At 44.1% G+C, this 23278-nt stretch overlaps 1 protein-coding gene across 3 annotated transcripts in view; it reads right to left on the reverse strand.

Annotated features, from left to right (window-relative positions):
* The window catches only part of RBM20 (RNA binding motif protein 20), a 168753-nt gene that overhangs the window by 79544 nt on the left and 65931 nt on the right, over positions 1 to 23278 (reverse strand). The gene's annotated exons all lie outside the window — the stretch shown is intronic.

The following is a 23278-nucleotide window of genomic DNA, read 5'->3' on the forward strand; positions in this document are numbered from 1 at the left end:
CCTAAAGATTTTAGACCTCATATGAAATTACAAACCAGGGTCCAATACTTAGAAGTCAATGAATTCTCATGATCCACAGACACTCACAGACTCTGTGACCTTTATTATTATGCCCAATGCCAGGGTACTAGCTGGTGTGTGAGGGTCATTCTATTCATAGTAACAACAAGTCACTGCATCTTAGTCACTGTCTCTGAGTTTGGAGATCAGTTAACATGGATCTTGTCGTATATCTCAACATTCCCGACCCAACGTTTGTTTTTGTTTTAAAGATAAAACAACCCCAATGTATTTGTCTTGACTGTTATCCTGACATAGTTATTCAAAACAGGTACCGTATTATGCAAAGAAATGTCAAGTAAATATTTAATTCTGTAAAAGACCACTGGTGATCAAGTAAGTGTGGTGTGCGGTGCAAAAAAAAGGTAAAGTACCAAGACACTGGAGTAAACCTGTGTGCATAAGGTTGGACAGAGTAGCGGACAAGGAAAAGCAATTGGGAATAACGAGTGCCTTTTCTTCCTTGCCCTTCAGTTTGAGCAAGTAATTCCCCTTTTTGAATCCCTTCATTGGCTTCCTAGCCAATATCATGCCAAATTTAAGTTTCTTGTTATCACCGTCAAAGCTTTACAGAACTCTGCCCCTCCGTGCTTTGCCTCCCTGTCAAGTTTCATATTGACCCCTGTCGCTGTCACCCATCTGTGAGATTTTCACACAAAAATAGATTCACAGAGTTTAAGGCCAGAAGGAACTATTAGATCATCTAGTCTGACCTCCTGTATATCACAGACCATAAAATTTTACCCAGTTACCCTGATATTGAGCTTAATAACTTGTGTTAGACTGAAGCACATCTTCCAGGAAGGTATCCAGTCGTGATATGAGACAGCAAAATGATGGAGATTCTCTTGGTAGCTTGTGCCAGTGATTAATCAGCCTCACTGTTAAAAATGTGTGCCCAATTTCTAATTTGAATTAACCAGGCTTCAGCTTCCAGCAACTGATTCTTCCTATGCCTTTCTCTAGATTAAAGAGACCTTTACTACCCAGTATTTTCTCCCCAAGGAAGTACCTACACATTCAGATCAAGTCACCTCTCAATCTTCTTTTTGATAAACTAAACAGATTGAGCTCTAAGCCTTTCTCTAAGGGCATTGTCTCTAGCCTTCCACTAATTTTTGTGGCTTTTTCTGGCACCCTCTCCATTTTTTCCAATATATTTTTTAAAATGTGGGCACCAGAAGTGGAAGCAGTATTCCAGTATCACTTCCACCAATGCCACACACAGCGGTATAATCACCTCCCTTCTCCTACTCACCACTCCCATTTATATGCTTAAGGATCACATTAGCCATTTTAACTACAGCATTGCACTGTGAGCTCAGGTTGAGTTGCTTGTTCACTATGAACCCTAAATCCTTTCCTGCATCACTGCTTTCTAGGACCCCATTCTGTAGACGTGGTCTGCCTTCCTTGCTTGTAGCTATATTAGCATTTGGGTGTATTAAAATGTCTTTTCTTTGAATGTGACCAGTTTACTGAGTGATCCAGATCTTTCTATACGACTGCCCTCTCCTCATTATTTGTCACTGCACCAATCTTTATGTCATCCACATAGTTTATCAGCAGTGATTTTAAATTTACTTCCAGGTCATTGATGAAAATGTTGAATAACGTCAGGCCCAGTACTGACCCATCTGAGGATGATTGCCCATTGACATCTACTTTTTGAGATCTGTCAGCCATTTAACGGGTACTTTATTGACAATAGAGAGTGCAATTTTGTAGTCAAAATGCCGTGCAGCACTACATCAAACAACTTACCAAATCTAAGAATACTATATCTATGCAACGACCTTTATCAACCAAACTTGTGATCTCCTCAAAGAATGAAATGAGGTTTGTTTGACAAGACCTATTTTCCATAAAACCATGTTGCTTGGCATCTCCCAATTAATTTTCTTCGGCTCTGGAAAATTAGCTGTTGTTAAACACCAAGTATACATTAATCGTTGGGATTGCCCTCTGTTTGCCCATATCAATGCAATTTGGTCATGATCACCAACTACTAGCCCAGTGATTAATTCATCTTTATCTGTCATAATGAAGTCCAAATTAGAGTTACTTCCTGGGTGCAATACCTTTTGTGTGGAAACATTATCTGTAATTTTTAAAAACTCTACTGATGTTTTACTATTGGCTGCATGAGATCGCCAGCACATATCTCCCAAACTGAAGTTCCCCATATCCACACATTTTTCTTTCCACGCCTTACAGACAATGCTTATGCAGTAACTCATCCTGTTCTCTGGTTGGCCCTGGTGCTCTATAAACAGACCACCACCAGTACCCCCTCCTGGCCTTTGTTAGTTAGCACACTGATCCGTATGCATTCAAGATCCTGTTATTCTGAGTTATCAATAACTCTAAAACAGGCAATGGCATCTTAAATGTAGAGTACCCTACCCATCCCTCCACCAGCCTCCCTCCCACAACCCTCTTGTGAAGCTGTATTGGCTTCACAACAGGTGGGCAACATCAAGGAGCTACACCTAGTATCTTGGAGCCACATTCGAGCAAATTAAATAGGAGAAAGCAGTGTGGAGTAGGGGGAAAAGTATGGTACAGGTATAGGTCAACACTTCACCAATGCTTTGATTCTAGCTAGAGTCAGTAATGATTTACAGTAGTTTTCATCTGTAAGTTATCTTGTGGCCTATGAAAAATGAGTTGGTAGTTTCAACTTAGATCCTAGAGAAAGGAGTCCACAACACAAAAAAAGTTAACCCCTCTCCCCCCCACACACACACACAGCTGGCACCCATGCTGGAGGCTGCAGCTAGGAGCCCATGCTTGAACAGCGATGGAAAATGGCCATTGCTAGCCTGTCCAGGTCAAGTGAGAGGTTGGGGAGAAGCTTGCTATATCATTGGCCATATTGTACCTAGTCTGTGGCTAAGCAGAGTGGAAGTGTGGTTGCATAGTTAATAACACGTAGTACTTTATATGTCCAAAGCAATGTACAAACATTAACTATTTAAACCACACAACTATTTAAACCTTTGAGGCAGGTGGTATGTGTTATTATCCCCATTTTACAGATTACAGAACAGCTTTGCCATTTAAAGCACAGCACTGGGAAGCAGAAACTTTGGGTTCTATTCGTGGCTCTGCCTACAGGGCATTCTATACAGAAGTAGGTAGGGAGACAGGAAGGATCAGCAAAACTAATTTGAGTGGATAGAGAACTATTCAGTGGCAAAAAGCAGGTTAAGAAAGCTAGCAAGGAGGAAAAAAATGAGAAATGGGGTAATGTAATGAAGTCACTTAGAAAACTCTAACATCGGCTATGATCTAAAAATAAGGGCACTGGATTGACATTTTCCTATCAGAGACATATAACATTTTGGTTTTAACTGAAAGTTGGTGGAAAAGCGGTAAAAACTTGGACAACAGTTATTCAGAATGTAAAGGAGAGGAGAAACCTCATCTGTAAAGGAAGATTTGGAATTAACAGAGAAAACTTTGGTGGAACAGCAAGTGGGAAAGACTAATTATTGCCTGAAATTAAAAATAATATAGGGAATAAACTGAAAGAAATTTGCAGGAGTAGTGTGGTGTTCTGCTGGCAGCAGCCAAAGGAATCCAAGAAGTGCATTAAGCCCCTTCTACATCTCTCTGCTGCCCATCCCACCAAACTAGCATCAGGCTCCCCTCTTTCCTTTAGGCATAACCTCTCCATGGTTGGTGAGAGAGTCTCCAGTGCTAGCCTTCCAAATTCCTCTCTCTCACTGTCTGATTGATTTAGTCCCACCTTTCATATCTGAGCTGGGTGGGGGGAATCACTTGAGTGTACACATCTTCAAATAAAAACCAAAGGGATGAGATGAGAAAAATTCACACCCCTGAGCAATGTAGTTAATCTAAGCTAAACCCTGGTTTACATATTGCTAGATAGATGGAAGAATTCTTCTGTTGATTTAGCTACCACTTCTTGAGGGGGTGGATTTACTATAGTGATAGAAAATAGCCCTTCTGCTGTTGTAGCAAGTGTCTATGTAACCCACACATCTCCTGGGTGTGGTGTTCTGTCCCATCTGGTGGCACCGAGATCACTTAGAGAGAGATTAATAAATTTGTTCTACAGCCTTAGCTAAGGGCCATATGGCTTTTAGCTCATTCAGTAAAGGCTCATGCACTAAGCTCCTAGACATCCCAGGTTCGATTCCACCCACCGACAACCAGAATCGGTCAGCGTTACAAGTGGGAGCTCATTCGGGATTTCAACTGGGAAGTCTCTGAAGCTCGGGATGCACTTCCTCAGCTATGGGAAGTATGTAACCCACACACCTCCTGGGTGTGGTGTTCTGTCCCATCTAGTGGCACCGAGACAACTTAGAGAGAGATTAATGAGTCTGCTCTACAGCCTTAGCTAAGGGCCAGATGACTTTTAGCTCATGCATTTAGCTCCAGAGGTCTCAGGTTTGATCCTGCCCGCCAACGATTGGGGTCTGTCATCTACACTCAGCGGGGTACCTGCAGCTGTGCCGCTGTAGCACTTGTAGGGTAGCCAGACCCCATGCTAAATAAAACTGTATTGTAACCCATTCACATGACTCAGATTTGAGTAGTGAAAAGTCTTGCAAGACCTTTTAAAAAAAATAATCTTGAGATGCCCAAAGTGTTTGTTTTAATGACTGGAAATCCAGTTTGATTTATCTACGAGAAAACAGCCGAGTCAGGAAAATCTTAGCAACTCCAAGCCGTGGTGAGTTGTCAAAATCTATGTTGCATATGTGTTTACCAAGCTTTAAGTAATCACTCGTATGACGAAGATTTTGCTTCACACACTATATCAAGTAAATGATGACATATTTGTGAATGACGAGTTTGTGCCAAGAACACTGGCATTCTCATGAAAAGCAGTCAAAATAATCAACACCATTGCACTGAATTTCAGATTCTGCGCTCAGTTATTAGGACACTGGCCAGTCTTGAGATACATTAGGTCTGCAGAACCAACCAGATTCCTTGGCTAGGTGGAAGTGGCTCTCAACCTTTCCAGCCAACTGTACCCCTTTCAGGAGTCGGTTTGTCTTGTGTACCCCCAAGTTTCACCTCACCTAAAAACTATTTGCTTACAAAATCAGACAAAAATACACAAGTGTCACAGTGCACTACTACTGAAAATTTCATTTTTACCATATAATTATAAAATAAATCAATAGGAATATAAATATTGTACTTACATTTCAGTGCATAGTATAGAGAGCAATATAAACAAGTCATTGCCTCTATGAAATTTTAGGTTTCAGTGGCAGCCGTGTTAGTCTGTATCAGCAAAAAAAACAAGGAGTCCTTGTGGCACCTTAGAGACTAACAAATTTATTTGGGCATAAGCTTTCGTGGGCTAGAACCCACTTCATCAGATGCATGAAGTGAAAAATACAGGAGTAGGTATAAATACATGAAAGGATGGGGGTTGCTTTACCAAGTGTGAGGTCAGTCTAATGAGATAAATCAATTAATAGTAGGCTACCAAGGGAGGAAAAATAACTTTTGAAGTGGTAAGAGAGTGGCCCATTACAGACAGTTGACAAGAAGGTGTGAGTAACAGTAGAGAGAAATTAGCATTGAGGAAATTAAGTTTAGGTTTTATAATTTTAGTTTGTATTGACTTCACTAGTGCTTTTTATGTAGCCTGCTGTAAAACCAGGCAAATATCTAGATGAGCTGATGTACCCCTTGGAAGACCTCTGCGTACTCCGAAAGTTGAAAACCACTGGTGTAGGGGATATTGTGTTGGGGAAGATGGAAGATCTGTGAATCCTGGGAGGTGGAATCAAGTCACAATTCCTATAACCCTCACATGCCAGGAAATACTGCCACTGAACTAGCCCTTCTATTTGCCCCTGATTCTGGGTCCACACCATCTCCCATGAGGAGATAACGGGGGTCTCAGAAAAGCAACACCAGGAGGGGTAGGGATTTACTGACCCCCTTCAAAGTGGGTCTTTGCTGAAGAGGCAGCCAGCAGGGAATGTCAAGTGGATGAGTAGGAGGCTTGCCACCCACTGAGAACAAGGGGCATTCATTCAAGAGGGGAAGAGCAAGTGAGAAAGAAGAGAGTGTATCAAGCCCCAGGCCTCATCTCGGAATTCCACTGATTCAGATATTCATTTTTATGGAACAGATCATAGCAAATCAGCCATCTCTGGTACAATAATCCTAGATAACAAGCTTTTAGGGATGCGTGTACTCATTCTTCTGAATCTCAACAGGGCACATGACTGGGCATTTGCCTTACAGACACAACTTTGCTCTGTGAATGGTGTTCACATTGCTGCAGCCTTAAAACCTGCTGGGCTTGAACGCTTGCGGATACAGCAGATTTCCATCTGTTGTTGTGATCAAGCTGTGGCTGTCAATCCCACAGGCTTCATGGGAAAACCTGGTGTTACCAATCAGCTTGGCCTACTGTGCACACGCCACACAGCAATAAACCATAACATTATGTTTTTTTACAAGGGCAGTGGATTTAAAATTGCCCTCCTTAATTCAAGCAACACAAGGCTCTTAGACCCCCCACCGCCTCCCAAAATAATGCATGATGCGGGATGTATTTAAACCTAGTGCTCATGGGAGATTTGTGCAGCTAAGATAAAGATACTTTGTATTTCTAAAAACTTGATACACACATTGGCCAAGTGTAGTAACAATTAGCGATGTACACTAAAAATCCAGCTAGAGGAGCATCACTGCTTATGGGCACAGAAGGGCAACGGGTGGGAGAGGCAGGCAGACAGTTATCTTTTAGCTGTGTGAAGTTTGTATTTCATTCATGCTATTTGTGAAATAGAATAACATTAGCAACTAGTCATGAGTCCACAGTTTAGGAAATTACATCACATATTTGGCGAGAAGTGCAGGATATAAATAACCCGGCATAGCAAACCTTTCATAGAAACAGACGCAAAAGAGGATTCACTTGCCCCTGCACAATTCACGCTGTAAAAGTTACACATCTCTCCTTGTTAGTTTCCCAAGAATCAAAGAGGAGTGAGCAAGATTTGGAATGTAGGCGAACACACAAGCAGCACAGCAAGTGACTGCTACAAGCTGTAGAACGTATTGGGGAAGGTTAATCCGGTGCATTATAAAAGCACATACTCAAGATTGTGCAAATACAAATAACTTGTTCCCATTCACACCATTCCACTATTTAAAGCAGTTAAAGGAATAGAAAACATGCATGTTAATCTGTAGCACTACACTTGCGATGAGGATGAAGTACAAGTGACCCCCTGATGAAAAACCACCCACTGCCACGCACTACAATAGAAACATAATTTGTTTTCCCTCCTACTTTAGTTAGGAGTCATTCACAGCTTCCATTTACAGTTCAACACTTGGGGCTCAATTCTGCAAACACCTACACACGAGTAATTTTACTCAAGCAAAATAGTCCCACTGACCTTAATGGGACTACTCCTGTGTGTAGATGCTTTCAGGATAGGGTCTGTGAGGTGCAAAACATTCAAAACAACCTCTGCACAAAGAAACATTTGTTGTGTCTCGTAACTTTCTAATCTAGTGGCTCAGAAGTTGCAGACACAGGCATGTGTAGATTGCTGCAAGACATAGGGCACTGGCCCACATACCTGTCAACAACTATTGCCCATGTGTATCACATGATCATTCATTAAAGGGGACCATGTGGCTGAGACGTTTTCACCAGCTGCTGAAATGAAGCTGGTATAATTCTATCAGCAATTGAACCTTTAGGCCAAGGACATCATGGCTAGAGAACTCCATGTATGTTGAGCGTATCAATTCATAACCAAAAATTCCACACGAGAAGAAATATTGTTCGGAAATACATTTTTTCCCAGATGGAGTTTTAGAACTTTTTCTTCTTTCGCTGCCCTCACACACCTAAGTGTGGCTGTTTGCATCCTCAGTGGTGTTCCTAAAGACTGCCACAAATTATCCCTGCCCTCCTGGAAATAGGATCATAACTCTTTTCAAAGAGACAATAAATTATCAATAAAAATTCTTTGCACCTCTCTAGCACATAGCATGAAAGGCTCGTAAAGCAAAGTTGGGGGCTCTTGTTAAGGACCATGACATTTTGAAGCACTCCTATCCTCTTGCTGTCCAGTTCATGAGAGCTGAGCTTTCAATTTGAAATTATTTTTCCTACGTAAAACAGTCTGCATTGCTGGTGCTACCCTCCCAAAACTGAGCTTGTGATCTTTCAGACTTCTATAGGTCCTTCTCTCTTTCCAAGAATTGCAAAAGTACTTTGATAATATTCCTTAATTTTGTTTTATAGGACAGCTTTGCGTTGGTAAGTATTATAATCCAGTATTATAATATACATTTTACAGGTGAGAAAAATTGAGGCACATAGAAATTAAGGCCTGGTCTACACTAGGCGTTTATGTCGAAGTTAGCGCCGTTACATCGAATTAACCCTGCACCCGTCCACACCGCGAAGGTATTTAGTTCGATATAGAGGTCTCTTTAATTCGACTTCTGTACTCCTCCCCGACGAGGGGAGTAGCGCTAAATTCGACATGGCCATGTCGAATTAGGCTAGGTGTGGATGGAAATCGACGCTAATAGCTCCGGGAGCTATCCCACAGTGCACCACTCTGTTGACGCTCTGGACAGCAGTACGAGCTCGGATGCTCTGAACAGCCACACAGGAAAAGCCCCGGGAAAATTTGAATTTGAATTCCTTTTCCTGTCTGGCCAGTTTGAATCTCATTTCCTGTCTGGACATTGTGGCGAGCTCAGCAGCACTGGCAATGATGCAGAGCTCTCCAGCAGTGATGGCCGTGCAATCTCAGAATAGAAAGAGGGCCCCAGCATGGACTGATCGGGAAGTCTTGGATCTCATCGCTGTGTGGGGCGATGAGTCCGTGCTTTCCGAGCTGCGCTCCAAGAAACGGAATGCAAAGATCTACGAGAAGATCTCTAAAGACATGTCAGAGAGAGGATACAGCCGGGATGCAACGCAGTGCCGCGTGAAAATCAAGGAGCTGAGACAAGGCTACCAGAAGACCAAAGAGGCAAACGGACGCTCCGGATCCCATCCCCAGACATCCCGTTTCTACGAGGCACTGCATTCCATCCTAGGTGCGGCCGCCACCACTACCCCACCAGTGACCGTGGACTCTGAGGATGGGATATTGTCCACGGCCGGATCCTCGGACATGTTAGCGGACGGGGAAGATGAGGAAGGAGAAGAGGTGGACGAGGCAGTCGACAGCACTCACAACGCTGATTTCCCCGACAGCCAGGATCTCTTCATCACCCTTACAGAGATCCCCTACCAACCGTCCCCAGCCGTTACCCCGGACACAGAATCTGGGGAAGGATCAGCCAGTAAGTGTTGTAAACATCTAAACATTTATTTTTAACAGAACAGGAATATTAACAATTAAAAAAATGGGTTTCTCATGATTAGTTTGCCCTAGGTGCTTAACGGTTCAGTCATGGGCAGTGCAACTATTGAAAAAAAAATCTAGCAATGTCCAGTTTTGCATGATTGTCCTGCCCAAGCCGCTCTACTGTTTAGTCACTGCTACAGCAGCTAGAGTAAAATGCGGTCTATATGTCCGGGGATGGAGCAGAAATCCTCCTGTGACATCTCGAGGAAGCTCTCCTGGAGGTAATTGGAAATCCGTTGCATTAGGTTCCTGGGGAGAGCGGCCTTATTGGGTCCTCCGTAGTACGACACGTTGCCGTGCCACGAGACAAGCAAGTACTCGGGAATCATTGCTCTGCACAGCAGGGCGGCATACGGCCCTGGTCTTTGGAGGCTTTCCCGGAGCATTCTCTCTTTCTCGCTGTCAGAGATCCTCATGAGGGTGATGTCGCTCATGGTGACCTGCTTTGAATGAGGTAGGGGAATGTTAGTGTTGGGACTGCTTTACCGTTCCTTTACAGAACTGTAACCGCTGGTTTGCAGCCACGCGGTGGAGGCGGGAGAGGGGCAGCCGAAAGGGATCGTTCCCGGGGACAGCTGCGAGGGTGTGGGACAGGAGCAGAGTTCCTGCTTGCCGGATTGCTGGCAGCAGGGACCGACATTGATTTCAATGTGAAATGAGGCCATTGCTAATATAAAAGTTTTAAGCTGCCACGAGTCTACGGCTTACCATGTCTGCCTGCAACAGAAATTCCGTTGTCCTGACACGCTTCTCAAATGTGCTGTGCAAGACCCCAGGCACTGAATGCGAAGGCCGAGAATTCGACCTTGTGCTGAGTGCGCATGTGATAGGTGCTGTGCATGGTCTTGTTCACAGAGAAAGACTATGTTCTTTGTTCACAACTACATTTATCTTTCTGAGGAATTCACTCCCTTTTTCCCATTCCCACAGCCCCATCTGCGACTGTCTCACAACCTAGCCTGGCATCACACTCCCAGAGGCTAGCGAGGATTAGGCATAGGAAGAAGAGGACACGGGAGGACATGTTCTCAGAGCGTATGGCCTGCTCCCGAGCCCAGGCAGCACAGCAGACCCAGTGGCGGGAGAACTTGTCCCAAATGCAGCAAGCAAACATGGATCGGGAGGAGAGGTGGCGGCAGGAAGACCAGCAGGCGACTCAAACCCTGCTTGGACTACTGAGGGAGCAAACGGACACGCTCCGGCGCCTTGTGGATGTTCTGCAGGAACGGAGGCAGGAGGACAGAGCCCCACTGCAGTCCATCTCTAACCGCCCTCCCCCGCCACCAAGTCCCATACCCCCCTCACCCAAAGTGCACAGAAGGAGAGGCGGCAGAGTCCACGCAAACTCTCACTCCACCCCTGCAGAGAGCTCTAGTAGCAGAAGGCTCTCATTCCCCAAAATTTGACAAGTTCTTTCCTTCCCGCCTGACACAAGCCCCCGTCCAAGTTACACCTCCCAGTTCCATGTGTAGTTGATAATAAAAAATATGTTTCTGTTAACTAATGTTTCCATCATGTTCTTTTGGAGGAGGGGGGGAAGGGGGATGGTAATTGGACAGGACAGTCACCTTTGGCAGGGTACATAGGCGGGGGCAGGTACAGCAGCAGGGCACATACACAGTGCAGTGACTAGTTGCCCTGGTCAGTCTGGGAGGTGGTTTTCATGTTCTGTAGTGGGGGGTGGGTTGCTCTGTGACTTTGTGGCGGGGGAGGGCAGTTACAGATCTTAAGCGGCGGTCCTTATGCAGGATCACAGAGCCACACAGCAGGAGATCTGTAACCGTCCTCCCCCTGCCACAAAGTCACATAGCCCCCCCATACACACAGTCCCGATCAGGAGGGGTGACAGGCTCCGTTGAAAGAACCAGCCCACCACAGCGGAGCCTGTCAATCCTTGAGTTTAGAAGCTTTCTTTGCGTCACTACACTACACCCGCTCCGCACCACAATCCGCGTCCCAGTTTTAAAAAATTCCCGCGAAAACAGTAGTAAAGAAAACGGTGTTCATTAACAAAGTAGAACTGATTTTATTTCGAAACGTGTGTTGGAAGGGGGGGAGAAGGGGGTATGTAACTGGAGAGGATAGTCAACATTAACTGGGTAAAGAAACGGGGGCAGGTTCGGCTTCTCTGTACACAAACTTTACAGTCACAGGTTACCCTGCTCACTCAGGAACCTAGCTTTCAAAGCCTCCCGGATGCACAGCGCGTCCCGCTGGTCTCTTCTAATCGCCCGGCTGTCTGGCTGTGCGTAATCAGAAGCCAGGCTATTTTCCTCAACCTCCCACCCCGCCATAAAGGTCTCCCCCTTGCTCTCACAGAGATTGTGGAGCACACAGCAAGCTGCTATAACAATGGGGATATTGGTTTCGCTGAGATCACAGCGAGTCAGCAAGCTTCTCCATCTCCCCTTGAGACGGCCAAAAGCACACTCCACCACCATTCTGCACTTGCTCAGCTGGTAGTTGAAGAGTTCTTTTTCACTGTCCAGGGCGCCAGTATAGGGCTTCATGAGCCAGGGCATTAGCGGGTAGGCTGGGTCCCCGAGGATGACTATAGGCATCTCCACATCCCCAACAGTTATTTTGTGGTCCGGGAAGTAAATACCTTGCTGCAGCCGTCTAAACAGACCAGAGTTCCTGAAAACACGAGCCTCATGAACCTTGCCCGGCCATCCGACGTAGATGTTGGTAAAACGTCCCCTGTGGTCCACCAGTGCTTGCAGCACCATGGAAAAGTAGCCCTTTCTGTTAATGTACTGGCTGGCCTGGTGGTCCGGTGCCAGGATAGGGATGTGAGTTCCATCTATGGCCCCACCGCAGTTTGGGAATCCCATCGCTGCGAAGCCATCTATGATCGCCTCCACGTTTCCCAGGGTCACTACCTTTGGCAGCAGTACATCAACGATTGCCTTGGCTACTTGCATCACAACAACCCCCACAGTAGATTTGCCCACCCCAAACTGGTTCGCGACTGACCGGTAGCTGTCTGGCATTGCAAGCTTCCAGAGGGCTATGGCCACTCGCTTCTGGACAGTCAGGGCTACTCGCATCCGGGTGTCATTGCACTTCAGGGCAGGGGACAGCAACTCACAAAGTTCCAGGAAAGTTCCCTTCCGCATGCGAAAGTTTCGCAGCCACTGGGATTCATCCCAGACCTGCAGCACTATGCGGTCCCACCACTCAGTGCTTGTTTCCCGTGCCCAGAATCGCCGTTCCACGGCATCAACATGACCCATTGCGACCGTGATGTCCTCGGCGCTGGGTCCCCTGCTTTCTGAGAGGTCTGTGCTACTCTCAGACTTCAGGCCATCACCGCGGTGACGTAGCCTCCTCGCCTGACTTATCTGCATCTGCCTCAGGGAAAGGTGTATGATAAGCTGCGAGGCGTTGAGAGCGGCCACAACTGCAGCGATGGTCGCAGTGTGCTCCATGCTCGCAGTGCTGTGGCGTCCGCGCTGTCACTGACTAGAAAAGTGCACAAACTGATTTCCCGCCGGCGCTTTCAGGGAGGGAGGGCGGGAGTGATGGACGGATGACGACAGTTACCCAAAAGCACCCTGGACACATTTTTTTTACCCAGAAGGCATTTGCGGCTCCACCCAGAATTCCAATGGGCAGCGGGGACTCCGGGAACTGTGGGATAGCTGCCCACAGTGCACAGCTTCCAATGTCGACGCTTTCCCCGTTAGTGTGGACTCACAAAGTCGAATTACTGTCCTTAGTGTGGACACACACGAACGACTTTGCAATATCGATTCCAAAAATTCGATTTAAGTAAAATCAAACTACTCTCGTAGTGTAGACAAGGCCTAAGTGACTCACCTCAGGAACAGAACCCAGGGATCTTGAATCTAACCACTAGACCATGATTTCTCCCTACATAAATCAGTTCAGCACATTAATGCCTATCTACCCACAGATTTCACTATATATCTTACAGCAGACCTTCTTCAAGTAAACAAAGTTGACTATACAATGGCAACAAAAATGATAAAAGGCCTAGAAAACCTGACCTATGACTAGGCCAAGGACTAAAATTATTTGTCTTTTTATTTTATTTCTTTGGATGTAAAAAACAATGAAAAAACCCATATGCAATAGTTTAGGCATTGTAACAGTTAATTAAATAGCAAGATCACATAACAATAACCACCCAACCAGCAGCATAAGACTAACTCGTATGCAGGAAACAAATTAACCAAGCAGACAACCATACTATTAGAGATTTTGCAGGTGCTACATGTAACCGATATGACATTTTCCTGCAATATCTTTGACAAACCTACTGAACTAATTTAAACTTCACTGAATTAAGTTTAAGTATCTTTAGAGTCCACTGAATTAAAAATGCAAAGTTTATGTATTATTGGGGGATTGTATGTAACATCTCTGGAGAGGAGACATGGCCAGTGTAAACCTTGTGAAGGGTCATGAGCATCAAAGGACTATTTTAAACAATGTGTCAGACAAACAAAGTTAAGTAGGGTTCCTGGGAGATACCTGGTGGGAGGTGAGTGCAAATTACCATCTCTGATTATGCAAAGACCCAACTTTTTGAAGCTTTGCCTTGAGAAGGGGATCATTGTCTGGCTGATTATTCACAGGCTCTGTGGATCAAAGCCCCAAACTATATGAAAGATACAAATTCATGGGTGTGCTTGTTCTAAGCTAGCAGCTGTTACGGACTTGTGACCAGAGAAAAAGCCCTTGGTGGTGTCTGCAAGAGCCCTTGTTAGGGCTGGGGTGATCTCTGGTAAGCTTATTAGCATGTGTGTAGGATCTTTTATTGTTTTAATGTGTTTTTCTCGTTCATGCTTTCACCTTAAGAATAAATGTGCTTGCTCAAAAAGGGCTGTGTGTTAACTCGTACCTGCGGGCGATTATATTGTTTATAGCCTCTGGGGAGAAAGGCAAAGCAGGCCTGCTCAGGCACGTTGACTTGCTGGGAAATACACAGTGTGGGCAAGGAACTGTGTAGCCTGGAACTACCCCAGTCAGAAGGGAGCGAGACATGTGTCTTCGCCCAAGAGAGGTGACAAGTGGGGAGCTGGAAGCTTGAGAGTGGATGCCCTCATTGGACCATGGAGGGGGAATACAGGTGCAGTTGCCCTGAACTGTGATACTACGGTGGAGGGAAATAATTGTTTCTTTGCTTCGTCCATTGCAAAGCCAGAATTTTAGCATATGATCTAAAAAAGTTTTATACTGCAACCTATCAGCTTTGGCATCAACTTCTGCCACTGTGCACTACCTGTCGTCCTTCATGCTTCATATTAATTTTGTCTGTTTCGCTGTTTGCTGTGCTCTAATAGTTGCATTGCAGAAAGTAACATACCATTTTTACTCAAATACAAAAGAAATCCAAAAAAAGAAATCTTTAAAGTAGACTTCATCGGGGTTGCTGACTATTTTTAGACAATATGGCACAGAGATGCACTGAAGTGTTTACTAGCTTGGACATAGGTCATATTAAGGGTCATACAGCCAGTATTTTGTCAGTACCACAGACCACCTGCAGCTTGGATAATTTATTACCAGAGACAACTGTTTATTACAGCGCAGCAGACGTGCATTTAACCCTTTCCTCTCACTCATAAAGCTTCCTAACAAATGTTACACCAATGACCTCCAGGGTGTGTCTCAGCTATGAATTTTAATCCTTATGCCCACAGAAATGTATAACTGAAGTGCTGACTTGAAGAGATTTACAAGCTTTCCATGGCCACTCAAATCCTCAAGCTGAAAGTACCAGTTACACAAACTGTGCCAAAAGAGCAAAGGAAATTTCCTGATGACAGTGGATAAGTTATCCACAAAATGAAACAAACCCATCTGCAGAATCTCTTGCAAGTTCAAGGCAGGGTTTCACCTGCTGAGGGCTGATTTTGTGTGCTGTTGAACAGGGGTTGCCTTTCACCCCAGAGGGAACCGTACTTCATTATCAGCTAGACATTTCAATCCCATAATAATAATTAATTATTTGAGGTCAATTCTTTCCTCCATCCCTTTGTGTAATACCTATTTAGACCGTGACATGTGACCTATCTGATTTTAAGTCTGTATTGTGCCTAGCACATTCTTGGCAATATATAAATATCAGTGTTTGCAGTACCTGTTTCAAGACAAAATAAGTCTGTGTGTGGATCATTTTAGTAAATAAAAAGGGTGTTGGGATTTCTTTGTCCTGCTCCATCCCCGTAGGTTGGTTGGTTTGTTTTTAAAATCTGAGCAGACATATTGATTCCTGCCAACTTTTTAAGAAATTGTTTAGTGAAGAGCACTGCACTTAAAGCTTTTACTGATTTGACTCACTGCAAATCAGCTTCCATGATTTAAGGGCATAATGTAGTAAAATCTCATTCCGTGGGCATGTTATTGACAGGTCAAAGAGGTGTCATTTCATTTGTAAAAATCTACACAATCATAATGTCAACTGTCACCCCCTCTGCAGCATGGCTGTGGAAACTCACTGCCCTCACCCCCTCACCCCCCATTCCAGGTCCTCCAGTTGGTGGAAATGTTGGTAATACGTCATTGGAAATGGGCTGAGTTGGATATCATTCAAAAACTTGCAAACACAACAGTATCAAACATGACAAACCTAGAACTATTATGTAGATATGTATTCGAGAAAATGTTTAAAAATCAACTTTTTAAAATTATGCCTTAACACGGGATGCGTCACTTACATAAAAAAAAAAGACATTGAGCATGGGTAATGCTAGGGAAGTTAGCATTGACATGTAGGACAGAAAACATTTATTCATCAAAGTCATCATGAGTGTCATCTCCATCTAGACAGGTTTCAGAGTAGCAGCCGTGTTAGTCTGTATCCGCAAAAAGAAGAACAGGAGTACTTGTGGCACCTTAGAGACTAACAAATTTATTAGAGCATAAGCTTTCGTGGACTACAGCCCAACTGTCTGTACTGGGCTATCTTGATTATCACTTCAAAAGTTTTTTTTCTCTTAATTAATTGGCCTCTCAGAGTTGGTAAGACAACTCCCACCTGTTTATGCTCTCTGTATGTGTGTATATATATCTCCTCAATATATGTTCCATTCTATATGCATCCGAAGAAGTGGGCTGTAGTCCACGAAAGCTTATGCTCTAATAAATTTGTTAGTCTCTAAGGTGCCACAAGTACTCCTGTTCTTCCATCTCCGTCTAGGGCACCAATGCTAGAAACATCATGCTGATGCTCATCCATGTCGTACTTGCACATCTCTGCACAAGGCAGGCTGCTGGCCACACATTTTCAGGGTAGTGAGCATCTGGTCTTTGCACATGAACATTTGATTAGTTGGAGGATTGATTCAGGTGTGCATGGTATATCATGCCTAATGGGTTTGATCAGCTCTTCCTCCAAGACCCATCCATGCCTGATAAGGGAGTGTAGTTTTAGATGTGCTTGATTTTCCTGGAGCCACTGCACTGCTTGATAATTTGCCCTCTTGATAGTAGGTGTAAATGCACCCCTTGTCAATGGCAATTATTCTTCATTTGTCTGCTTTTTAAAAGACATCCACCAACGTAGCTCTGCAAATGTCATGTTGGTCTTCAAATGGTAAACTCAGCATATGAATGCCTCTAGCGTATTTATGACCTCATTAGTGACCGTCTTGGCTGTTCCAAGCATTTTCAGAGTGAGGAGAGAGTTTTTGGAAGCTGAATCAAATGCCTTCCTGAGCGATAATTTGGTCTTTCATAGACTCATAGAATATTAGGGCTGGAAGAGACCTCAGGAGGTCATCTAACACTAACTAAATCATCCCAGCCAAGGCTTTGTCAAGCCGGGTCTTATAAACCTCTAAGGATGGAGATTCCACTACCTCCCTAGGTAACCCATTCCAGAGCTTCACCACCCTCCTAGTGAAATAGTGTTTCCTACTGTCCAACCTAGAACTCCCCCACTGCAACTTGAGACCATTGCTTCTTGTTCTGTCATCTGCCACCACTGAGAACAGCCTAGCTCCATCCTCTTTGGAACCCTCCTTCAGGTAGTTGAAGGCTGCTATCAAACCCTCACTTTTCTCTTCTGCAGACTAAATAAGCCCAGTTCCCTCAGCCTCTCCTCATAAGTCATGTGCCCCAGCCCCCTAATAATTTTTGTTGCCCTCCGCTGGACTCTTTCCAGTTTGTCCACATCCCTTCTGTAGTGGGGGGCCCAAAACTGGATGCAATACTCCAGATGTGGGCTCACCCGTGCCAAATAGAGGGGAATAATCACTTCCTTTGATCTGCTGGCAATGCTCCTACTAATGCAGCCCAATATGCCGTTAGCCTTCTTGGCAACAAGGGAACACTGTTGACTCATATCCAGCTTCTCGTCCACTGTAATCCCCAGGTCCTTTTCTGCCGAACTGCTGCTTAGCCAGTCGGTCCCCAGCCTGTAACAGTGCATGGGATTCTTCCATCCTAAGTGCAGGACTCTGCACTTGTCCTTGTTGAACCTTATCAGATTTCTTTTGACCCAATCCTCCAATTTGTCTAGGTCACTCTGGACCCTATCCCTACCCTCCAGTGTGTCTACCTCTCCCCACAGCTTAGTGTCATACATGAACTTGCTGAGGGTGCAATCTATCCCATCATCTAGATCATTAATAAATATGTTGAACAAAACCAGCCCCAGGACTGACCCCTGGGGCACTTTCCAGCCAACCTTCCAGTAGTTGCACATCCTGAACGGGTATGGAAACCTGACAGCTTGGCAGCTTTTCATGATCCAAAAGATAGGAACATATCTCTGAGGGAGATACAATGATTCTCTTCCTCAGCAGCAGGCACAAAAGCAGAATCTTGTGGCGGTCTCGGGTAGCCTCTCAAGGAGATCACTAGAACATCTGTGTCTTGTGCAAAAACCCAGAGTTTAGCAGCACCTTTCCCTGTGGCTTTGATGGCATGCAAGATAATTTTAGTACCAGCCTCGTCATGGGAATTACAAAGAAACCCTACTGAACAGTACAAAGCAGCAGCTTTGTTATGCCACGCAACGATGAAATTCTTCAAGCAATTCTCCGCATGCTGGAGTGCTTTTCCTGCAAGGTTAACTCATCCTTTGTGCGAGTTTGAGACAGCAGCTTCTTCACTGTGACATTGGCGACGTTCATGGAGTCGGTGATTTCATATTGAACCAGTGCAATACCATGGAGTCTTTTATTTCTGGCTCTGTTTTTAATTGATTCCTCTGCATATGTGTCAAACATGAGGAGGACTTCATTATAGGTCCAGTGTTAGATATAGATTAGTATTAGTATAGATTACATGTACGCCGCACAGATCTCATGTATATGTTGGAAATCTGTCTCTCAGTCAAGGACTCGTACACAAGGCTTTGTGATAAAATGGCAGCTTTGTGCTCTACTTGCTTACTGTAAGTGCTGATGCCACTGCAATCACCAAGCACCACTTAAAGTAGTAGTACAGGTCACGTGGTATTATTTTTTGAGGTCTGGCATCAGCTATGGATCCCTGGAAACTCCCACATACTGAAGGACACAACGCTTTTACATAAAAATTTAGCAGCTGCTAACAGTCTTCATATTACCGTTGACATCAGCATTTTCTTTAGTGCCACATCTCTGCAACTTTTAAGGAAATGTGCTCTCTTTCATTTCTGTGGATAGGACTGCTAAAAACCCCCACTATATCCATATCCCACAGCTCGTCTTCAATAAGTGCTTTACGGGCCTTTCTGCTCTTTTGTTCCTCTTCAATCCTGTTCAAAGCATATATTTCTCTGTATGTAGCCTTTGCACTGGCCATCACTACCATTCTCCCATCTGTTAGAACCTCTGTGAGGCAACGTATGAACTCCAGCTGAGTCCCACCATTGTAGTAGTAAAATCAGTATTTCCTTCTGTTGCTCTTGCATTCTGATGCAACACATTACAAACATTCTTGGTGCAGCACACAATATGATACGCAATATTGTATTCATGGGCATCTTTTGGGTCAATGCATCACTTAACTTTACCTTCCAGTTTCTCATCTGTCTCACGTGTTGAAACTGTGCTTTATGGATGCCTTCAGGATTCTGGCTTACCACAGAAGAAGCAGGCGTAATTCTCGAAATGCATGCCATGGGACCTAGCATAAGGTGAGTCTCACCCACAGCTGCCTCTTGTCCCAGCATCCTCCATCTTTTCTTGATGCTTGATGAACTTTTTCGCCAATCTCACCAAGTTCAGTTTATGGGTGCACTTCTTATAGCCTATAAGGTGCTGCCAAACATTGTATTTAAGCAGGTCCTCCGCAGTGGCATTCTCCAAAGATTCAGCTATTAGTCAGTTCTCTGTGTCTCCCCATTGATGCCTAAAAATGATGAAGACCAAAGTACAAACAAGGATTTTGTAATAAATTACTTTGGGATTTGAATTACTTGCGTTACGTTTATTGTGCAAAAGGCATGGCTGATCCATGGAGAAGGAAGGCCAGGATAAGAGAAGAATGGAAGATGCGTTGTGATCGGCGCAATCTACATGAGGGCTGAAGGATGGACCAATCAAGGTGATGTACTGTATGTTATGTAATTATGTGCATACATTTGCGGAGGGATTCCAGTAATTTTTGGCTGGATGCTGACATCTTAATAATATAATATTAATATATGGAGATATACCTATCTCATAGAACTGGAAGGGACCCTGAAAGGTCATCGAGTCCAGCCCCTGCCTTCACTAGCAGGACCAAGTACTGATATTGCCCCAGATCCCTAAGTGGCCCCCTCAAGGATTGAACTCGCAACCCTGGGTTTAGCAGGCCAATGCTCAAACCACTGAGCTATCCCTCGTGCCCCCCAAATCAGTGCCTCATTGCAACTCTTTTGGAATAATAAACAAAGCTAATAATCAATAGCACTGAACTGCTTCTTTTTTTTGCCCAAGATTGGAAATCAGCTTGAAGCATTCCTTCGGTTTATAGTCATCTGTCACATAAAAAAATCCATTAGGTATCATGTTCTGAGCATTAAGCAATACCACAGGATGGTCAGTCAAGAGTCACGACAACTTTGTGAAGGCTGCACGTTTGACCATGATTTAATACCCGTATTAAAATAGAATTAAAAATACAATGATTTTAAAACATTTTCTCGAATGTACATCTACATAATTGTTCTCGGTTTGTCATGTTTGGTATCATTGTATTTGTGAGCAAAAGGGCTTTCAAATGATAGCCAACTCAACCCATTTCCAAAGACACTGTATTATCAACATTTCTACCATCCAGAGGACCTGGGAGTTGATGGGGGGTGGAGAGGCATTGAGTGTCCCGTCCCCCACATCTCCACCACACTGCAGAAGATGACACTACTGAAATTATGATTCTGTAGATTTTTACAAATCAAATCACTGAATTACACATGCTCTCAGACCACCAGCTCTACCCACTCCTGCCTGGATGTGGTCATTAGGGAACTCCATGAGCACATGTGGAGAGTGGGAGACACATGTCCTCACCCTTTCCATAAACAGGTTACTGTCCAGCGGTGTGGATCAGCTTTAGGGTCAGGAAAGTGGGTGCTAACTGGAGTAACAATTCCCTGGGGCCAGTAAAACTGATCTGCAGCACAGGCATCATTATTAAGCTCTACAGGTGATGAAACTTTGAATTCTGCAGAGCAGTGTGGCTGTAGGGCCTGCCACCAAAGAATTTCCAAAGAGATGATTCATTTTCTTGCGTTACCAAAGCATCGCTGTGACACAGGAAATAACCAAGAAACTTTAGCAAACTGCTCAGAGTCTGGAACATGATTGTACGTATCAAAACAAAAGTAACTTTAATTTTCAGTCTTATTAACTAATAAAAATAATGAGTAAATTGCAGCAGGAAGGGAGATACCAACATAACTCTGTTTCTATGAGTTATGAGACACTGCTGTTGGAAATAAAACAGTGAATTTGGTTTCCGTTCAGTTAACAGAATTTGTTTGGTTGTAGATTGTTGATAATTAGATTGCCTGCCCCCATTTCCAGAACCTTTCCTGCTTTCTCTCTATATAATTGATCTCCATAATACTGAAATAAGATATCACCCTGAATCCAAATCAGATACACAGTCTAGCCTGGAATTCACTCACCTCCATCTCTTAACAACAACAAAAACACTCTAAGTTTTATACAAATACTCTATACTTGAACTGCCAAAATAGGAAACATCATTACTAGCAAGATCTAATCCAAAACACATACTGAAGATCACAACCATTTCAACAATAGTTCTCACTGAAATCCAATTTGTTAAACATGCTCTGCACAGTGAAAAGTGCTAGATGGGCCATATTTGAAATTATTTTAAATATATAAAGCCATTTTTCAGCTATTTCTTTTTATCCACAAAAGTCCATTATGTATATTTTCCATAATATATCCATTATAGTTCACCAATGACACCATTTCCCATTAAGTTTATTTAGGTTAATTCTGCCATAACATTTAAGAGCTGCAATTTGTCAACATTCACTCAAGTCAACAAGAGTTTTGTTTTAAAACTTGCAGCAGGGTAGGACCCATTTTACGTGTTTATGGCAGTTATGCTGAATAACTTTCGAATGGTAAGATTCACTGTTGTAACTGGCTTCTAATTTTATTATCTGAAGACCAAATTTACTGTTATATATACATATACAGAGCTTATTATAGAATCAAAGAAAATTAGGGTTGGAAGAGACCTCAGGAGGTCATCTAGTCCAACCCCCTGGTCAAAGCAGGTCCAACCTCAACTAAATCATCCCAGCCACAGCTTTGTCAAGCCAGGCCTTAAAAACCTCTAAGGATAGAGATTCCATTACTCCCGAGGTAGCCCATTCCAGTGCTTCACCACCCTCCTAGTGAAATAGTTTTCCCCAATATCCAATCTAGACCTTCCCCACTGCAACTCAAGACCATTGCTCCTTGTTATGTCATCTGCCACCACTGAAAACAACCTAGCTCCATCTTCTTTGGAACCCCCCTTCAGGTAGTTGAAGGCGGCTATCAAACCCTCACTTTTCTCTTCTGCAGACTAAATAAGCCCAGATCCCTCAGCCTCTCCTCATAAGTCATGTGCCCCAGCCCCCTAATAATTTTCATTGCCCTCCGCTGGACTCTTTCCAGTTTGTCCACATCCCTTCTGTAGTGGGGGGCCCAAAACTGGATGCAATACTCCAGATGTGGCCTCACCCGTGCCGAATAGAGGGGGATAATCACTTCCTTTGATCTGCTGGCAATGCTCCTACTAATGCAGCCCAATATGCCGTTAGCCTTCTTGGCAACAAGGGAACACTGTTGACTCTTATCCAGCTTCTCGTCCACTGTAATCCCCAGGTCCTTTTCTGCCGAACTGCTGCTTAGCCAGTCGGTCCCCAGCCTGTAACAGTGCATGGGATTCTTCCATCCTAAGTGCAGGACTCTGCACTTGTCCTTGTTGAACCTTATCAGATTTCTTTTGACCCAATCCTCCAATTTGTCTAGGTCACTCTGGACCCTATCCCTACCCTCCAGTGTGTCTACCTCTCCCCACAGCTTAGTGTCATACATGAACTTGCTGAGGGTGCAATCTATCCCATCATCTAGATCATTAATAAATATGTTGAACAAAACCAGCCCCAGGACTGACCCCTGGGGCACTTTCCAGCCAACCTTCCAGTAGTTGTTCTCAGCCCTTTTAAGAAAATAAAGAGGTGGTTCATTGCTGTGGAGTTCTCGCTGCCCAACATGTCAGGATAGTGACAGGCAATTTGTGATTTAAAAAATACAAGTTGCCATCAGTAGTCTTCAGAATCAAAAAAAGTATGGCACTCCTAAGAGTTACTGCCTCTCCGCAGATTCCGAATGACAGCA

The sequence above is a fragment of the Malaclemys terrapin genome, chromosome 7 (genome assembly GCF_027887155.1).
Source record: "Malaclemys terrapin pileata isolate rMalTer1 chromosome 7, rMalTer1.hap1, whole genome shotgun sequence".
Lineage (NCBI taxonomy): Eukaryota > Metazoa > Chordata > Testudines > Emydidae > Malaclemys > Malaclemys terrapin.